We start from the raw sequence: 21892 nt of genomic DNA on the forward strand, positions 1-21892 counted from the left end.
ACATCTTGGCTGCTTTTTCATAAGATAAACTTCTTACATCGAGAGTCTTTTGAAGATCTTCTTCACTATTTTTAAACTTAGGCTTCGTTGTCATATTGGTACTGAGAAAATGTTAACCTGATTCATATTTCCTAAATTTTCCATATAGATTTTCCATTTTTTGATAATTGACCATTATAAGAGTCAGCGTTTGACCAACCTTTTATCTTTTTAATTTTACAGACTCATTACTGCTTAAGTGCGGTCAATTACTTTTATTGTTATAAAAAAGGTTTAAAAAAATAGAAAAGAATCAAACATTTATATTTATATTACGCTTAAATATATATAAAATTTAAAATCGGTTAAAAAACTCAGTTTTGAGTGTTTGTGTCCTATAAATGACCAAAAGAGGAACCAGTAATTGACCGCATATTTAACCTGATTGTATCTTACTTTTAAAGTATAAAAGTTTTGGTCAAATACTAAACAACTTAAACGGGAAGATATAAGTTTTAAAAACAGGTATTACACATTTTTCCATTTTATTAATCAAATATAAATCCTTGTGAGATTATAAAACAAGCAATTCGTCTAGTATTTGACCGTTTGGTCAAACACAAATTTTTAATAAAATTTAGAACTACCAGTCATTGACCGGCTTTATTTCAACAAATAATTAATTAAAGCGGTATTTTTTTAATATAACCAATAGAAAACATTATTAGATCACTGACAAACAAAAAAAAACATCATACATGTAAAAACGGCTGAATAGTAGTTTGGGCGAATTTCTAAACATAAAAATTACGCTTTTTAACACGATGTGAATAGGCCGGCAGTTAGCGCGAAATTAAACAACAAAAACTCAAGAACGGTATGGCCGTGGACTTTTTGTGTACTAGGGGGTGGAGAGGAGACTGGTGGCTGTTTATGGATATATTTATATTTTTTTAGATATTCCTTGGATCCTTATTTTTTACATTTTTTTACAAAAACGGTCAAACACTGACCAACGGTCAATTACTGGCGTTTTACCCTATAGTAGATTATGGTGTTACTGAAAAGAGCACATTTTTAGCTTTCCAATGATGTATTGCACGCATAGTGTCTTTGGGGAAAATAAGCGTTATTTTTTAATTCTAAAATATTAAAGATTAATATTCAAAATTTTAATTATAGTAGGCGAGGAAAACGTTAAATGCCACTTAGTTACTATAGTAACGTGAGTTTACTGATCATTTCATTCATGAATTTTTTGACACTAGTTTCCCGTTTAAAAATTCCTCATTATCTTTAAATACATAAAACGATAAAATTAAAAAATTAATCTTTGAAAATGATAGATAAGGCTCCATATCCCATATAAACATCGTTTCAATGGAACGTCCGCTGCCCAGTTTATGATCCCTAATCCTCTTCTACCTCACCCAATTTCAAAAGAAAAGGTTGCTAATATGAAAAAACTTCTAAATCTCATGGTTTCAAGAAGATTTCATTCATTGATACCCAGCTGTTCAAACCTTACAACCAGTAAGTTTAGTAGAAGAAGATGACAGTTTGTGACTGTTTAGTTCCTGAAGTTGTCCATATTTAATTATTCATTAATTAATACATTTCTTGTATTTTTAATAAACAAACTTTACTTGCTAACCATTTTTTATTGGTGAACAAAGTCAGGGATAAGATGTTGAGAAATTTTTTATACAAAGTTTTTATTCGTTGGTACAAAACCAACTTTATCCTGAATAATAGTACAAAACCACTTTTATTCTGTCATATTATAGCCACTAGGTAGTATTTATTGTCCGGACCCGCCTACTATAATCAAAATTTTGAATAATTTGGCTCTTACTATTTTGAAATTGAAAATTAACGCTTACTTTCTGCAAAGACACCATACATGCGATACATCATTGGAAAGCTAAAAGTATGCTCTTTTCAGTAACATCATAATCAAGTATAGTTTGTATTTAAAAAAACACAACTTTGTGTTGTATCTCAAAAATCATCAAATATTTTTAAAATTTTTCAACGGCAGTATATTCTACTTAGAAAAGTGTCTTAAGAACGTATCAACCTCATTTCTCTAATTTTAAAAATAAACGAAATCTGAGCATTTTTTGAAATTACGAAAATTTGACTTTTTGGCTATAACTTAAAAACAAAAGAAGATGGGGGCCATGGCACCTACTTTTTTCGTATCTCTTATAGTTTCTGAGATAGCCTATAATAACACCCAAATTTGCCCACCCTGTACAATAATGCATTTTCAACAATTATTGAGATTGTATCTCAAGAACCAATTAAGATATCATCATGAAGTAAAAACCATTTTAAAGCAAATTTAATGTAGATTTAGTTTAGATCATTTCTAATTTTCCATAAATATCGTTGTTATGATTGCACGTTTGATTGATATATAAATGAAGGAATCGTCCGAATCCGTAGATTCCACTTAAAACTCAAAAAACTGAAAACATTGACGTGACGTGCGATTTTTTTTGTGTTACTATCTTCAAAGCCGAGTTTTAACTCCGACCCAGACGTGCTCCCGGAGTCAGTTCATTTAACTTTCCCCGATAAAACTTTGCTTCCCTCCCCGTGGTCCCTTCTTGCGATAAGGGGGGAACGTTCCGACGACTAACTCGCCGATGGCCTCGGCTTCGAGTTATCTTCCCGTGTGTTACACCTAGAAATGGCTAAGCTGTTTTTCGCGCACCGAATATGGGTTAATCGACCGCGAATGATTTAGAACGGGCGACACGGAAAACTCCACTAAATTTTCCCCTCGGAAAAGTGTACTAAATAGATCGCCGCAAATCGACATTTTATTGGGTAAACAGTTTAAATTTATTCCGGTCTCTATTTGGAGTTTCCACTTGATTCATTTATTCGAATATAACGATTTTTTTGTATTAGGTGTAGTTTTAAAATGAAAATGTACAAAGGGGAAAAAAAGTGTGGCGCCTCGTGTCCATTACGATAATTAATGGTCGTTTCAACCGCCCCAACAAAAGGATGAAGCTTTTCGGTGCATCACCATTAATTTTTCGGTCCAAGTTGACGAATCAATACCGCAGAGTTGCCTGGATCCGGACAGCATCAGTCATTGTAATCGCTAATAGACCAAGTTTGTCGGCGCTTTTCAACGGACAATACCGTTCAAAAAGTTCTCTTTCGCGTCGGTACAAAAGGGATTTTCGAAGGGGAGTTATTGGAAGTGCGCGAAATTGTTTCAGGAACTTTCACTGAATTAAGGTTGTCTACTTCGAGATTTCGGTCACGAACGGGGCGTTACATTTGAATTCAGAGGGCGGACGCACTCATCTGTTGCCGGTCGCCAGAGTGTAGAAGCATAAAGAAAACCGGCTTCGTTTCTGTATCGAAATCGCTACATTAAGAGTAAAGCATTTTGGGTAGAAAACCAACCGCTAGTTGAGCTTTTTTGCGGCCAACCCCAGGAAATTGTTCAGCTCGGGGTAATTATACATAAGTGGGGGCGAACTTCACAGGTTTTTGTACGCAAAAAGCTGAATGATGTTCCCAGGAAAATGGCCCTTGCTTTCCTTGTATCTCAACAAAACCCTTTTCGCTCGCTCGAGCTTTTTTGTTAAAATAATATTTTTTAAAACACCGCAATTTTACTCATATCAGCAATTATTATACATATATATACAGGGTCATCCACGACGACCGTCCATTAGAACTTTACAGGGTTCTGGCTAAAATTAAAATTTGAAAATTCAGATTTAAGTATTATCAACTGCGTTCTCTTCGACTAAAATATTTTCAGATTTCTAGCACTTCCGGTTATACCGGAAGTCGCCACCTACTTTATTTTTTTAAATGGAACACCCTATATATTTTTACATATTTGGATTTGTCTGTTTTCAAGGTTTATGAATAACTTTACTTTTTGCAATTTGATTCGGCCGTTCTCGAGTTATTTGAATTTTACTAGAAAAATCTGTTCCAGCAGACATTTGTTCAAAAAATCAGAGAACACTCGATTTTTGGGATATCAATTTAGGATTCAGAATAATAATAATATTCCTTTATTACCCAACAGGCATAGCCCAAAAAAGGATAACAATATATATTACATAATGTAATAATACAATAATATGTATCTGTATGTGAGAAAAAAAAACAAAAATTACAAAAAATTCAAGAAATTAACAATTGACCGAATTATAAAGAAAATAAAAATAAAAACTAAATAAGTGAATTTACATGTATAAGTGAATTTGCATGCAGGTGATCACTGATTGTCTGGAATCCTGTTGCCCACTTTACAGAGAGTGTATGTTGGCGCCCGTCTCATAATGTTTGTCCTAGCATAAGGAATGACGAATACGCAGCTATATCTTGAGTTACTCCTCGGAACAACAAACCCTAGTCGCTCAAGAATGAAAGGGCAATCGATGTTATATTCGATAAGCCTTTGTAGTTTCTTCTGTCCATCAAGGAAATCATATTGTGTCGTGCAAGCAAATCATTTTGTGGTATACCTCGCTCAGGGTAAATTCCATCAGATTTGTAAGAAAGAAATTTTAAGAATCTACGATGGACTCGATCAAGCTTAAGAACTTACATGCATATAAGGGACTCCAAATCAGGCAAGCGTATTCTAACTTACTCAGAACGTAAGCACAATACAAGGTCTTTAATAAGCTGACACTTGTGAAATATTTAAACCTAGGGACCTAAAGGCCTCCGAACACACATTATTGATATGTTTTTTAAAATTAAGACTTGCATCAAACAGGACCCCCAAATCCCTGTACTCCTCAACACGACTTAAAATGCTGCCAGCAATATTGTAAGGATATATGCATGGTGACGAGCATCGGCTATAAGTAAGTACACAACATTTATCTATATTAAGGTTAAGTTTGTAGGTCTTACACCATTGCACTATTGTGTTTAAGTTGTGCTGCAGCTTATCTGCATCTGCCATCGATGAGACTTCGGCATAGATCTTGATATCATCAGCATATCCCAACATCCGACAATCAATTTTTAGAAGTAAGTCATTTATGAAAAGAATAAATAATAGAGGGCCCAAATTTGATCCCTGTGGAACCCCTGAGGTAAGAGTGAACTCATTAGAAAAATATCCATTGTAAGCAACATAACATTTTCTATGTTGCAAATAAGAGGCCAAAAGTTGAATTGCTGAAGGAACAAATCCGAAAGAGCTCAATTTATACAAGAGAATGCTTAAGCAACATGATGGAGTATGTTTTGGTACCGAGTATGGCTGTCTAGAACGTTTGGTCACTTTACTATGGCACGTTACTTTTTCGAAACTTGGAAGTACCATAACTTCATTTTTTTAAATGGCAACTCCCATATTTTATTACTTAGTCGTCTTCGGTGTCTACCTAACATTTATAGTTTGGGAGATAATTAGGGTTTTTTGAAAAATGCACACACATATTGATATTTAACCTAGTGTGTCATGAATACCTAGTGAATAACCGGATGAAGTGGAAGTTTGAAAATTTGTAGACTTGTGATGTTTGATGCCAGCTTTTTAACTAAAGTATTTTCAGGTTCCGGGTACTTGTGGTTACACCGGAAGAGGTGACAATTTTCATATTTCAAATGGAACACCCTGAGTTTTGTTACATTTTTCAATCAAAAATGTCAACTACAACGTTACTTTTTATAATTTATAAATCATCTAGTTTACCGCCGGAAAAAAAATTTGGTGTTGTGGAATGTTGTTGTGGTTATGTATTATCAGAGGATCAGTAAGGAATGAGTAAACAGTTTGACATTTGCTAAAGTTATGGTTTATTTCTGTTGGTGTGATGACTAGGTTACTTTTTGTAGTGATCTGTTCTCAAGAAATGCCACATTTGGAATTTAATAATGAGGATTATTTGAATTTGATAATAATTTATGGAGAGTGTAACCAAATAATTCCGTATACAAACATCTCAAAAATGTAATGAAATACAGGGTGTTCCATTTGAAATATGAAAATTGTCACCTCTTCCGGTGTAACCGTAAGTACCCGGAACCTGAAAATATTTTACTAAAAAGCTGGCATCAAACATCAGAAGTCTGCAAATTTTCAAAAGGCCACTTCATATGGTTATACACTAGGTCACACTAGCTATTCATGGCACACTAGGTTAAATATCGATATGATATGTGTGCATTTTTCAAAAAACCCTAATTATCTTCCAAACTATAAATGTTAGGTATAGGACATACGGGATATAAAAGATGTAAAATGAGACACCCAAGACGACTATGTAATAAAATATGGGGGTATTTCCAAATTTCGAAAAGTTAACGTGCCGTAGTAAAGTGACCAAACGTTCTAGACGGCCGTACTCGGCACCAAAACATACTCCATCATGTTGCTTATGCATGTTCTGAATCCTAAATTGATATCCCAAAAATCGAGTGTTTTCTGATTTTTTGAACAAATGTCTGCTGGAGCAGATTTTTCTAGAAAAATTCGAATAACTCGAGAACGGTCGAATCAAATTGCAAAAAGTAAAGTTATTCATAAACCTTGAAAACAGACAAATCCAAATATGTAAAAATATATAGGGTGTTCCATTTGAAATATGAAAATTGTCACCTCTTCCGGTGTAACCGCAAGTACCCGGAACCTGAAAATATCTTACTAAAAAGCTGACATCAAACATCAGAAGTCTGCAAATTTTCAAAAGGCCACTTCATATGGTTATACACTAGGTCACACTAGCTATTCATGGCACACTAGGTTAAATATCGATATGATATGTGTGCATTTTTCAAAAAACCCTAATTATCTTCCAAACTATAAATGTTAGGTATAGGACATACGGGATATAAAAGATGTAAAATGAGACACCCAAGACGACTATGTAATAAAATATGGGGGTATTTCCAAATTTCGAAAAGTTAACGTGCCGTAGTAAAGTGACCAAACGTTCTAGACGGCCGTACTCGGCACCAAAACATACTCCATCATGTTGCTTATGCATGTTCTGAATCCTAAATTGATATCCCAAAAATCGAGTGTTTTCTGATTTTTTGAACAAATGTCTGCTGGAGCAGATTTTTCTAGAAAAATTCGAATAATTCGAGAACGGCCGAATCAAATTGCAAAAAGTAAAGTTATTCATAAACCTTGAAAACAGACAAATCCAAATATGTAAAAATATATAGGGTGTTCCATTTTAAAAAATAAAGTAGGTGGCGACTTCCGGTATAACCGGAAGTGCTAGAAATCTGAAAATATTTTAGTCGAAGAGAACGCAGTTGATAAAACTTAAATCTGAATTTTCAAATTTTAATTTTGGCCAGAACCCTGTAAAGTTGTAATGGACGGTCGTCGTGGATGACCCTGTATATACAGGGTGTCACATAAAAAACGCCCCAAGCTGTAACTCTGTTATTTACATTTGCTTTTTACATTACTTTTGTTTTTCAAATTGCTGCGTATATTTTTTTTCACGTCATTGGATAGAGATTTTTTTCCTGAATCCATTGATGTACAATACATCCATTTTAAATGTAATTTTAGCAGAGAAAAGACACCCTGTATATACAGGTTGTCACATAAGAGTGCCGCAAGCTGTAACTCTGTCATTTACCTTCCGATTTTCATGAGCGAGGTATCAAATGAAAAGGTTTCATGAATGCTATCATTCATGCTACAAATAAACTTTTTCCAACGCCATCTTCAATTTCTAGCGATTATCAACTTTTGATTTTCAAATTGCTCGGTATATTTTTCTTCACACTATTGTATATAGATTCTTTTTCTGAACCCATTAATGTACAATACATCAACATTAATTGTAATTATAGCATAGAAAAACATTAAAATAGTTCCCCTTAAAGTCACTTGTGTTATAGTGTAGTGTGCCATGGGATAAATAAAAAAACAAACTTATAAGTATCATTTACAACTGCTTCGAGCATTTAAATAGCATTTAATGACTGTTATCAGTTTTGCGTGTTATTTTTTTCCATGACACACTGCAGTATTACAGAAGTGACTAACAATAAGACAATGTTCGGAAAACGTTTTAATTGTTTTTCTCTGCTAAAATTACAATTAATGTTAATGTATTGTACATCAATGGGTTCAGAAAAAAAATCTCTATCCCATGACGTGAAGAAAAACATATCGAGCAAAAGTTGATAATCGCTTGAATTTGAAGATGGCGTTGGAAAAAGTTTATTTATAGCATGAATCATAGCATTCATCAAATCATTTCGTTTGATGCCTTGTTCATAAAAATCGGAAGGTAAATGACAGAGTTATAGCTTGCGGCGTTCTTGTGCGACAACCTGTATATACAGGTGTCTTTTTTGTGCTAAAATTACATTCAAAATGGATGTAATGTACATCAATGGATTCAGAAAAACAATCTCTATCTATTGACCTCGGTCATGAAAATCGGAATATAAATGACAGAGTTACAGCTTGGGGCGTTTTTTGTGTGACACCCTGTATATACACTCCATTTTCAACAATGCATCAATTAATTAAACCGAATTCCTTTTTGAGATACGATTTTTTTAAATTAATGTTTTATAATAATTAAACATACAGAGTTGGATTTGGAATATTATAACAACGATGTTTTTCAACAATAAGAAATTCTTTATGGCCCATTAAATCTACCCTAAATTTGCTTTAAAATAGTTCTTACTTCATGATGATATCTCAATCGGTTCTTGAGAAACGATACTTTAAATTTGTCGCTTTTTCGATACAATCTCGATAATTGTTTAATAAGCATTATTATACATAAAGCATGATAACAAAGAGATTTATAGAAAATCCATTTTATCTCATTGCAATATCTAAATTTTTTCTTGAAATACGATTTGAAAATCGCACATCACGTCAATGTTTTGATTTTTATTAGTTTTTAGAGTTTCAAGTGGAACGTACGGATTCGTGTTATATTTTAAAAATTCCCTGATTCATGTAACGGTTGTTTGAAATATGAGCGTAATTTGCGAGGTGGATAGGGAATAAGATCCATTCATTTCGAGATAATTTATAAAGCGGCCAGAGAACTATCCCAAGAAATTTATAATCTTGCACAAGAAAAGGAAACAAAATCAAAGAGTGCTTCTTTGGACCCTCGGACTACGACCCTCCACAGACTTAATTTCTCTTAGGGATTGCACAACTTTTCTTTTAGGGAATTGGCCGCCTCTAGGGTTGCGAAAAACTCGGCGACACAAAAAAAAAGAAAAAATCGGATGAAAATTTAAACTAAATCCAATCGTACATCAAAATTAATTTTGAAAAATAATCCGGTTAAAAGTAGTTGAGTTTTAGAGAATCGACTTTTTCATTTTATCGCTGGACCGGGCGAATATCAATTTGCGAATGAGGCGCGTTATTTAAGTGCACGCTGCCGGTAATCAAGAGGATCGGTCGCAAAAGTGCGCCGATAGAGGCGTCACCTGACCGAAATTAACGAGCGTGATATACGGTTACTGGTTTTTTCGGTGGCCGCGCCGGCGCCTGTATCAAATTTTCCAATCAGACTCATATTTACGGCCTCTCGTTTAATGAAAATCGATCCAAGTACGAGATACTTTATCGAAAAACACCATCGAAAATTTTACTACAAATTCATGTTTTCAATTTTATACTCTGAAAATATCATAAAATAATTGGTACCAGTTAAGATGTTATAAAAAGTTTCTCCTCCAACCGACATACTTCCATATAAACTACTCCATACACTTTTTGACACGAAAATCCAAGACATTCATATTAGGATTATTTATACCAGAACCTGCATCAACTAGTTCTTAATCATTATCACAAAAGTAGGGTTCTGAAAATATTCTAAAAATGATATAATACAGCGGTGCAAGAAATGCTTGAAGAATTAAATAATGAGTAAAAAATGTCCATAGAAGGAGGTCAAAAGACTGATAGGACAAAAGATAGGAGATGAAGCAAAAGAATGTTGATTTGGATGCTATATAACTCTTGTATATGAATACAAGAGGTTGAGGACCACCAATGAGGTCACCTGTTGTTTCAAAGTTGTTCATAAGAACTTAAATATGGTGCTATTCACATACATATTCTTTAACTACAGCGGTAGAGGATGGTGCTGTAATTAGGAAAGTTAACATCTAGACATAAAAACTTTATAGGCATAAAAATTACATCTGGAACAACACCTATATGAATAAAAAGGCAAAAGTAAGAATATACAGGGTGTATCTGAATGACATGCCCAAACTTCAGGGGGTGATTCTTTACGCAATTTTAAGGGTACTTTGATACATAAACCATGGGCGACTTGGGCTCCCCTAAGGAGCTACACCCCTCCAAAATGACGGAAAATTTTCGTTTAATTTTTTTTTCTCAAAAACCATAAACGCTAGGACAACGAAATTTGGGGAATATGTTTAACTGGTAGTAGGGCACGTTTTCACCCTATTTGTACTTTCAACCTATCCTTCTAAACTACTAAACGTAACCACCCCTTTTACATTTTTGCTAAAATTTTTTTATGCAGAGTAAATACATTAAAAATTACATAGGTAGATGAAAGTATCCTAAAACTTTTTTGTCTCTCTAAAATTTTCCCAAAAACGACTAATTTTTAAGAAAAAAAATAATAAAGCAAACACTGCCCGTTAAACAATGGAGTTGTCGATCAAAAGTTGGAATGAATTTTGAATGAAAAAATCTTAGTAGGCTTTGCAATCTTTGTCAGAAGTATTTTTGACGTTTAAATGTCAGTTTTTCTTACTATTATTATTGTTTTTCAAATTAATTTTTGAATAAAGTTCTATCGCATTTACGCTCGTTCACTCGACGTTTCAAAATTTTAAATAAAACAATAATAAAGTAAGAAAACCACTGATATTTAAACGTCAAAAATATTTCTGACAAAGATTGCAAAGCCTACTAAGATTTTTTCATTAAAAATTCATTCCAACTTTCGATTAACAACCCTACAGCTTAACAGTTAGTGTTTGCTTAATTATTTTTTTTCTCAGAAATTATTAATTTTTAGAAGAACATCAGAGAGACAGAAAAGTTTTAGAATAGTATTATCTATCTAACTGAAATTTTTCCAATGTATTTATCATCTTCATAAAAAAAATCTAGGCATAAATTGAACGGGAGTTATGTTTAGTAGTTTAGAAGGGTAGGTTGAAAGTACAAATAGGGTTAAAACGTGCCCTATTATGAGTTCAACATATTCCCCAAATTTCATTTTCCTAGCGTTTATGGTTTTTGAGAAAAAGAAATTAAACCAAAATTTTCCGCTATTTTGCAGTCATTCAGATACACCCTGTATAAAACCTATGTTAGACTCATACTAAGATACTCAACAGAAAACCAGAATAAAGCTAATCAGAAATAAAATCGCTTGTATATAAATTGTTATAATAATAACAATAAATTGTTGGTTTCACAATTTTTAGGTTAGACTTAGGTTAAACTTTTTACAAAACTATTTTTTGAAAATAATGATAATCCATTTTAAGTTAATCCTTATTTTTGAAATATATGACGACAAAACGTATTAATCCCTTTAATTAATAACACAAATTCCAAAATATAATGCTCCGTTTGAAGTTAAATAACAATCAGCGGTGAATATCGAGCTTTATCCTTGCAATTATTTATTAATACCATGAATCGCCATTAAATTTGTTGTTAGTTTTGAAAACAAAATTCCGCAATAATTTTTTATTTCGAATGCGTTAATTAATAACACTTTCTACAAGCAATGATGATGTTTGGTGGTTTTCAGTTATTTCATTATTAGCTATTAGTGTTACCCGAAATGTATTGAGTGCGGGCGGAAAATTGTACCTGAAACTCACGTGATATTCGCTATTAAATTACACGTTTTAATTCCGATCCTAATATGATTAACCGCGAAACCCTACAGCGATGATATTACCAGGCATTTTCAGGGCTTTCAGATCGATATTAATTAATCAGAACATTAATTTAATACCAAGTAATGGTAATAAAATGATTTTATTAATGTTTTGGGTGCAAAAAAGGAATTAATTAGAAAACCTCAAACGGTGTGGCATGGAGGGCATCGAGGTAGGGACCATAATTTATGTATTCCGTTTTGTTATGAGGGATTTGCCGGGGAAACGTATAGGTTTTAGGAGAGGGGATTAGAGACCCTTTTCCCATTTCTGAACGTCAAACAGGATCGACGGTAATCCAGACAACCCCTTAAAGGGCGACGGCGCAATTTTACGCTGTACGAATCGGTCCTATCGGTCCGCGACAAGGACACTTTTAATTTAGGCGATACTCGACTCTTTCAGTTTCTTTTTCGTGGGCTGGTTACTTTTGGATTCCGTACAGGTGGCCATAACGCGCGATAACGAGGTCCCCAATAAAAAACGTACCGTAAAATTTCATTGGGCGTCATAAAAGTATCGGAGACCCTAAAGATAAGGGTTGCCACTAAGGGCGGCGACATGAATCCTAATAAACAATGCCCCTTAAGCGGGCCGTTTACGTGTCCTTTCGGGTTTGGACATAACGGAAACGTCAACGGTTTCAATAACGGTGTGGTGCCCCCCTAAGGCGAAGTCTCCGCCTTAATTGTTCCATTAATTAAACCTCACGGTTCTTTTCGTCGAGGCGCAAATTGGATTTCGACCCAGAATTGAAATTAATTGCGAAGGCGATGTCTTGGAATTGTAAATCGGCGGGGAGACGCGGATTTGTGGAACGAAAAAAGCTCCCGAGCTTGCGTCTTAGGAGAAGGAGAGATGCATTTAGACGAATGTCTTCCAGATAAAGCGTCCACCTGAGAGCGCGGGACGGGAAAGTTTGCGCGTTTGTCACGATCGAACTCTTTATGGCTTTGTTTACTCCGAGCTGTATGCAAGTTTGCACAAGTTCACCTGTCTGGAACTGAACTGAACTGAACTGAACCAACCCTACTTCGTCCGGCATCGACAAAGAAAACAAAACGTAAATAAATAAACGCGACCACGGTCGGAATATGAGCGAACCGTCGACTTCATTAGCAAACAGACAGACCCGTGTGGCCAAAAGTTTGGTGTGCATCAGCGAGTGCCCAGAGGGCAGCACAGCACATCCGGCTTCTGTTTACAATTGAAGGGATACGGGTAAAGCGCCCAACATGCTAAGTAAAATTATAATGTCCCCCATTTTTACATCACTTTTTCAACAAGAGAATCTCTCGACAAATTTTGAAGAGCTTACAATTGTAGCAAATTTTATTCTTAAGATACGTAATATATCCCAAATTGAAGCTAAAAGATTGTATTTTAGGATGAGATTAAAAAATAATGGGGTTTGATGATTCATTTTCGGAGAAAAAAAATCCGGAAGAAACAACTACTTGATATTAGTAGTTTGAGTTATGATATGTAATATATCTCAAATTGAAGCTAAAATATTATATTTTTGAGATAGATTAAAAGAAAAAAGGGTTTGATGATGAACTTATACGTATAATTTTTGAAAAGTGATAAATTCTTTGATATAAACCATACTCAATGGAGATTTTTAGAAACTGGTAAGAGCTAAGCTGGTACTCATTATGGATTTTGGATGCTTGATTTGATACAAACAGTTGTGATGAGTATCATGACACTTTATCGATTATAGTTATGGAGTAGTGACAGATGCTTTAAAATAATCAGCTATATTTGAAGTTTTTGGCGATTTTCGTTTTGTTCCTAGAAAATGGTGATAACTATGCTGGAACAATTTTCGTAGATGTTAAGGTACTCCATCACTTATAGCTTTTGAGTGGTGGTACATTCTTTAATATAAACCAAACATAAAGGAAATTTGGGTAATTCTCGCTTTATTCGTTGAGAATGATGAGAGATAGGTTGATACTCATTATGGATTATGATTCTTTGATTCAATACAAATAATTTTCATGCCTATCATGACAGTCTAGCAATTATAGTTTTTGAGTAGTGATATATTCAGTTTCGGTTTATTCCTAGAAGGTGCACTTATTTTTTATAAGCAGTGATAGATTTTTTGACATAAAATACAAAAAGGGGAAACTTTGGCAAATTTCGTTTGATTTCTCAAACATTAGGCAGAACTAGGCAGTTAACTGCATACTGATTATGATTGCTCATATGTCACAGTATTCCATTGATTATAGTTCTTGAGTAGTAACAGATTGTTCAAGGAAATCTCCCATTATAGAGATGATTTTGGCGATATTCACTATATTCATTAAAAATTTGTGGTAGCCATACTGCATCTGATTACAGATTTTGTATGTTTTTATCATTTCTATCGATTTCCAATAAAATCAGGGATTGAGGACATTGTGTGTTACCATCAATAGTTTTTTGCGCAGAAAATCCGGTCATTGTCATAGCGCTGCAGGTGTAACCAAAGCGGAGGATTTCGGACGTGTTTACGCACGCATTCGCCGGAACAATCGCCGGAGCTTACGCCGGACAGAAAATTAACGATATTATATCCGTACACATCGGGTGACGTATGAAACCGTGCCTCGGAGAGAGGACAATGGTACCCGGCGTTAAGCGTTTTATCGCCCGAATACCGACGCTCGGTCCGGTAGGGTTGGGGTTGGCGTCGGCGTCGCAGGTGTTAAATTCCACGCCGATGAGGACTTGATCTCGACACGTATACGGCGATTATCGTCGCCCCCATGGACATTGTTATACTTCTCTAGGCGGTGGCGGCAGCGACGGTGTCTCCTCGTCTTCTTATTTGCCGGGATCTCATTAAAGGGGGCGAGCTACGTTACAACAAAGTGCCGCATGGTGTTGTGTTGTGACAATGATGTCACGTCTGCCTCGGGGTAATCACTTTTCCACAGGGGGATTAAACAAGAAATTTAATCATAAGTAATCCGAAAATAAGTGTAAATTGAAAAATAAAGTTATTTCATTATGCAAGAATAATTAACACTGCCAGATTGAATTGGTGGAACGATAATGTTGCTTTAACATTTGCGCATTGCGTTAGTTTACAATTTTCTGTGTTTCAAAACATCGAAAACCTAGCTCTACCAACAACAAAATGTAAAACCACGAAATTTGTGAAAACGCAAATATATGGAAACTACATTAACTGTTGGCAGAAAGAAAAAATAGATACGGTGCTGTATCTGCAAAAAACTTCATTGTGCTCAAGCCACAGCCAAGAATCGTGTTCGAGTTGCATTAGGCGAAGACTTGACAGATAAGTTTGTGGTGATATGAACACCAAGTATGTTCTAGGACTCTGGTGATGATAAGGACCATAATTTCGTCAAGTTGAATCTCCAGAACAAGATAATTAATCTAATATCAGCAATAACGCTCAAAAAGTGGGACGACTTTATCAGTTACTAACAGAAGATAGACAACAGTTAAAATCAATGTGGATTCCGCACACTGCGGTAGTTACTTTTGAAGTGTTTGGTTTAACTTTTGGAGTTGTTATAAGTCTTTCTGTAGGTACTGAAGATTTGTTATTATTAGAAGTTTCTGATAGAGCTATATCTTGTCTGTTGTAGGTGGAAGTGGAGCTAGTAATGTAATGATTGAGACACATTCTCTTCCAACTTGCTGTTCCTTGTTCTGCAGTTCTTCCATGGTCGAGTATCTTTAGCTGATTGAGGAACGAGGCGGGTGAACCTATCGACGACTAATGCGAAAACAAAACGGAAGTTCATAAAACTCTAATTACTAAATTGACAAACGAACTAGGCTCAAGGAACTAACAACATCCTTAAAGATTAATGATGGACATAATAAACAAAAAAGTCAACAGGAAGTCATCATTTCCAAAATCTGTGGGTCTGCAGGTTGGAAGTAGATATAACAAACAGAATCGACAAAAATCACCTGGCATAATTTCTGGATATGTTAGATCAATTTATGGCAGTAAAAATTTACGAATAGGACATTTAAGTGAAAGTCCAAGAAGCTGTTTGATAGCAGGATAGGTAACTCCCTAGACGATGTCCCCAAACATTGATTTGCTTGGTTTTGTATGATATAACCACTATATAAAGCATCACCAGCAATGCAGAAGCTGACAGAATGTCCCGAAGGATTGATTCTCACTACAACAAGATAATACACAAGTACATGAAGTATTCTTAGAAACTCTTTATATTTTATCATAAAATAATATCTTTCAGCTTCAATTTGAGATATATTATGTATCTTAACTCAAATTACTAAATCCGTTTTTTTTTTCTACTAAAATATATGAACAAACCCCATCTCATCCTAAAATGCAATCTTTTAGTTTCAAATTGAGATATATTAGTGTATTTAAAAATATCAAGTTGGGTTGGGTTGAGTTTTGTTAGATTGGGTTGGGTTGCAATCTTCTAAGTACTGCAAAATGGTTTCTAAGGAAGACTGCAATATGGCAGAATCAAAACTGATACTTATAAGTCGCAAATAATCATACTCAAGAAATTAAGAGCAACCTTAAAGATTAATGAGGAACACAACAGTAGGAAGTTCAACATTTCTGCCAAACCAATATCGTTAGAAACATGCAGGGTAATAAATGGAGGAGTGAGTCCAATCTAGTTACAGGAAAAATAGGTATAAAAGAGGATATTGGGTACATTTGGCAACTTATGGCAACTACAATTTACAAAATAGGAAAGGTGAAATGCTCAAAAGATCTCTTCAAGTTGCCAAAAAACTATTTTCTGATACAATGTGCCTTAAATCATGTCCTCAAGCAAACGAAAACGTCCTGGCATAATTTATGAATATGTCAGGTCAATTTATGGCAGTCAAAACTTACAAATTGGGAAAGTTGAAATGATTATAAACCCTTTATATTTTATTTTGTTTTAAAACTAGTGATTTAATTGTGTAGTTTTTGCATGAACTGTACCAAACTATAACATTTTCGAGTAGTAGTTTCGGCCTGTTTCATCGTAGCTTATATCTATTTAGTAACTAGAACGACAAACCGTAACGAATCTCTCGCTAATTAGGCGTTGACAAGGAAACCGGGGATATTGTCGGGGTCTGAAGGGTAAAGTCTCGGCACTTCGACGCCCTTTCGCGGCAATTAGACCAACTCGAAGACGCAAACGACGACGCCGAGAAGAAGAGACGACGAGAGAGTAGGCGGAAGAAACTTTTTCTTTCGTTCGTTTTTATTTTATTTCATTTTTTTTTCGATGTTCACCTGGCTTTTGCCAAGGTCGCATCGCCGTCGCCGGGGACCTCTTCGGTTACCACGACACCGACGCCGGTGGCGGCGTCAACGCGAGGACGCGCCGTAACCATGACGACCACGCAAAACTCCTGGCCGCGCAGACCGTGCCGCCCATCAAGTTGTGACGTCACCAACACGCCCCCCGCCTTCCCACCTGCCTGGAAAGCTGGATACAGCCTGTTGCTAGTCCTGTAATCGGCCAGGACTGCACCACGCGTGTCTATCTACCCCAATCTCGTTGTGTGCGTACGAATCCCACATAGTGAATTGAATCAAAATTTATTGGTGACTACTTACTTCACCACCAACTTTGAGTTTCTGCCTAAAAGAAATCGAAGAGAAGAAGAAGTGTTTCATGGTACAGCGTGGCGCAGGTACTGTCTCTCACTTTTGTTACTCACGTGCTTTTGCGAGGCGGATGCGCGAGTTTAAAATTTTTAAACTCAATTAAATGAATATTCATGAAACCATTTTCTGCCACCCTGCATACATATGTATGGAGTTAACTTTTTTGCATTACCTACCACATTTAAATTAAAGGTGAACTCACAAAATCTAAACGCTCCATTACAGTAATAATTGCTCGAGTGAGCACCATAATTCGATTCAAACGCAAATTTTCGACAAGTTGCTCAATGCCGATCTTGAGCGTGCTAAATAGAGCGTACTGCAAGTTCGAGTCCGACATTACATAGTTCACTGGAATTTCCCCCATAAATTTCACCCCCTATGCAATATTTCAACTCGATGCAAAAAATATAAATTGTTGCATCTTATTTTAAATCGAATTTGGGATTCATTTAATTAATCCGCAATCTGCTCGATGAAAATAAATACGATTTTATCGCGATGGGAATGTGGGGGCGGCTTTTAATAACTCGATAATGTTGTGTTTTAAATACAGCAAGTAATCATGTTTCTGCATTAAATTCCATTGATGTTTTGAAAATAATTTATATCGAAATATTAATTAACTTTGGAGTACAGAGCTCGCTGACAGCTGTAGGAAAAGGCAAAGTAGGAAAAATGTTTTTTTGAGACCACCGCGAGCTACGCAGGTGTTTCTGCAGGACGGGGGATTGCCGAGCGAAGCCCGAGGCGTAATTAAAACATCCTCGCAGGCGGAACAGCGGCGCTCCATGTCCGACAAATTTATTGTCTGTACACCGTTGTCGGAAATTTGCTTTGGGGTTAGAGGGATCGCTGCTGTTCCTAAATCTCTCAGCGAGGCGCTCGCCTCCGCTATGATTTATCGGCGGGGCTAATTGAACTTATTCATCGCTAATAAATAACCCAAACTTTCCCGTTTCAACCACTAGAAACGTTCTTGATACAATAAGAAAACAACAAAATTCGTTGTCTACTTTACAAGAAGATATCTTCGTTATCTTTGGAGATAGCGAAATATTAATTACACCAGTAGAAAACCTGATCTTTTCTTCATCTAGAACCGTTTTTTGTTTTATCATATCAATATTATGACAGCAAATGCAGAAAAAAAGAAAACAAAATTATCAAATTTCAAAAGATCACACCTAAATCCAATTTTGTTCAATCACATAAGAAATTTTGCGCTTTATGCAATAATAGATAACATTAATAGATCGCATGGTTGCATAACGAAGATGTTAATGACAGTTATGATGCTGTAATCATATACGGTAATTATACCCGGATTTTGCAATCAATCCTTATGCAACTATGCCATCTACTAAACTTATAAACTAAAACAGCCACAGATAACGACATCAAATTAAATGTGCTCTTGGCTGTTCAAGAACAACCTCAAAATTCCCTAAGAAATCTGGGCCGAGATATGGGAATATCTTTTGTTTTATCACAACCACCATTTACTTCCACGCAAATTTCAAGGTGACTTCTAAAATTGCTCACATTATTAGAGATAACATCAACTGAAATTTATCGTATTTTGGTTGCTATTCTCTCTCAGCTACTACCGCACCTGAACACCATAATGCGAAGGTGCTCCATCTTGTTGAAAAATGATGTCTTCATTGATTCCACCATTTTCCCCTGGGAATACAGTCTCAATCGCAGGCATTATTTCATTTTGGAGTAGGCTTGAATATTTTTCTGCATTAATGGTACATTTATTTTTTGTGGATATTGAGTGTGGCTCCAATGTGAATTTGTAAAGGAGTTTTGTACCCATCATATAAGGAAGTTATGACGTCATAAACATATAAATATGGCAATAATACGCGGATTTTGCAATCAATGCTTATGCAACCATGGCATGTACTTAAGTTGTATAGAGAGGAAAATTTCCTACAGATTATATATGACCACGGAGTTTGATCCGTATCATATAAGAAGTTATGATGCCGTAAACATTTACATATAGTAATTATACGCGGTTTTTGCAATTTTTTGAGGGGAAATGCTTATGCAACCATGCCATCTTCTAAAGTTATATACCACTGTATAGAGCGGAAAATGTTCTACAACTTCTATATGATCGCGGAGTTTTGTCCGAATCATATAAGAAAATTATGACACCGTAAACATCTACATACAGTAATTATACGCGGATTTTGTAGTTTTTGGGGGGAAACTTCTTATGCAATTATACCATCTACTAAAGTTGTATACCACTGTATAGAGAGGAAAATTTCCTACAGATTATATATGACCACGGAGTTTGATCCGTATCATATAAGAAGTTATGATGCCGTAAACATTTACATATAGTAATTATACGCGGTTTTACAATTTTTTGAGGGGAAATGCTTATGCAACCATGCCATCTACTTAAGTTATATACCACTGTATAGAGCGGAAAATGTTCTATAACTTCTATATGATCGCGGAGTTTTTTCCGAGTCATATAAGACAATTATGACTCCGTAAACATCTACATACAGTAATTATACGCGGATTTTGTAGTTTTTGGGGGGAAACTTCTTATGCAACTATACCATCTACTAAAGTTATATACCACTGTATAGAGAGGAAAATTTCCTACAGATTATATATGACCACGGAGTTTGATCCGTATCATATAAGAAGTTATGATGCCGTAAACATTTACATATAGTAATTATACGCGGTTTTGCAATTTTTTGAGGGGAAATGCTTATGCAACCATGCCATCTACTAAAGTTATATACCACTGTATAGAGCGGAAAATTTTTTACAACTTCTATATGATCGCGGAGTTTTGTCCGAATCATATAAGAAAATTATGACACCGTAAACATCTACATACAGTAATTATACGCGGATTTTGTAGTTTTTGGGGGAAACTTCTTATGCAACTATACCATCTACTAAAGTTATATACCACTGTATAGAGAGGAAAATTTCCTACAGATTATATATGACCACGGAGTTTGATCCGTATCATATAAGAAGTTATGATGCCGTAAACATTTACATATAGTAATTATACACAGTTTTTGCAATTTTTTTGAGGGGAACTGCTTATGCAACCATGCCATCTACTAAAGTTATATACCACTGTATAGAGCGGAAAATTTTTTACAACTTCTATATGATCGCGGAGTTTTGTCCGAATCATATAAGAAAATTATGACACCGTAAACATCTACATACAGTAATTATACGCGGATTTTGTAGTTTTTGGGGGGGAAACTTCTTATGCAACTATACCGTCTACTAAAGTTATATACCACTGTATAGAGAGGAAAATTTCCTACAGATTATATATGACCACGGAGTTTGATCCGTATCATATAAGAAGTTAAGATGCCGTAAACATTTACATATAGTAATTATACGCGGTTTTGCAATTTTTTGAGGGGAAATGCTTATGCAACCATGCCATCTACTTAAGTTATATACCACTGTATAGAGCGGAAAATTTTCTACAACTTCTATATGATCGCGGAGTTTTGTCCGAATCATATAAGAAAATTATGACACCGTAAACATCTACATACAGTAATTATACGCGGATTTTGTAGTTTTTGGGGGGAAACTTCTTATACAACTATACCATCTACTAAAGTTATATACCACTGTATAGAGAGGAAAATTTCCTACAGATTATATATGACCACGGAGTTTGATCCGTATCATATAAGAAGTTATGATGCCGTAAACATTTACATATAGTAATTATACGCGGTTTTTGCAATTTTTGAGGGGAAATCTTATGCAACCATGCCATCTATTAAAGTTATATACCACTGTATAGAGCGGAAAATTTTCTACAACTTCTATATGATCGCGGAGTTTTGTCCGAATCATATAAGAAAATTATGACACCGTAAACATCTACATACAGTAATTATACGCGGATTTTGTAGTTTTTGGGGGGAAACTTCTTATACAACTATACCATCTACTAAAGTTATATACCACTGTATAGAGAGGAAAATTTCCTACAGATTATATATGACCACGGAGTTTGATCCGTATCATATAAGAAGTTATGATGCCGTAAACATTTACATATAGTAATTATACGCGGTTTTTGCAATTTTTGAGGGGAAATCTTATGCAACCATGCCATCTATTAAAGTTATATACCACTGTATAGAGCGGAAAATTTTCTACAACTTCTATATGATCGCGGAGTTTTGTCCGAATCATATATGAAAATTATGACACCGTAAACATCTACATACAGTAATTATACGCGGATTTTGTAGTTTTTGGGGGGAAACTTCTTATGCAACTATACCATCTACTAAAGTTATATACCAATGTATAGAGCGAAAAATTTCCTAC

General features: G+C 35.1%; 1 protein-coding gene across 16 annotated transcripts in view; it reads left to right on the plus strand.

Annotated features, from left to right (window-relative positions):
- Window positions 1-21892, plus strand: part of LOC111415491 (bruno 3) — a 318531-nt gene that overhangs the window by 191906 nt on the left and 104733 nt on the right. Inside the window, exon 1 of one of the 16 annotated variants that reach the window (XM_023047201.2) lies at window positions 17387-17550. The exons of the other annotated variants lie outside the window; for them this stretch is intronic. The gene's annotated coding sequence lies outside the window, so the exon portion shown is untranslated. Of the gene's footprint in view, window positions 1-17386; window positions 17551-21892 lie in introns of those variants that run through there. 16 annotated transcript variants of the gene reach the window in all.

This window comes from Onthophagus taurus, chromosome 10 (genome assembly GCF_036711975.1).
Source record: "Onthophagus taurus isolate NC chromosome 10, IU_Otau_3.0, whole genome shotgun sequence".
Classification (NCBI taxonomy): Eukaryota; Metazoa; Arthropoda; class Insecta; order Coleoptera; family Scarabaeidae; genus Onthophagus; species Onthophagus taurus.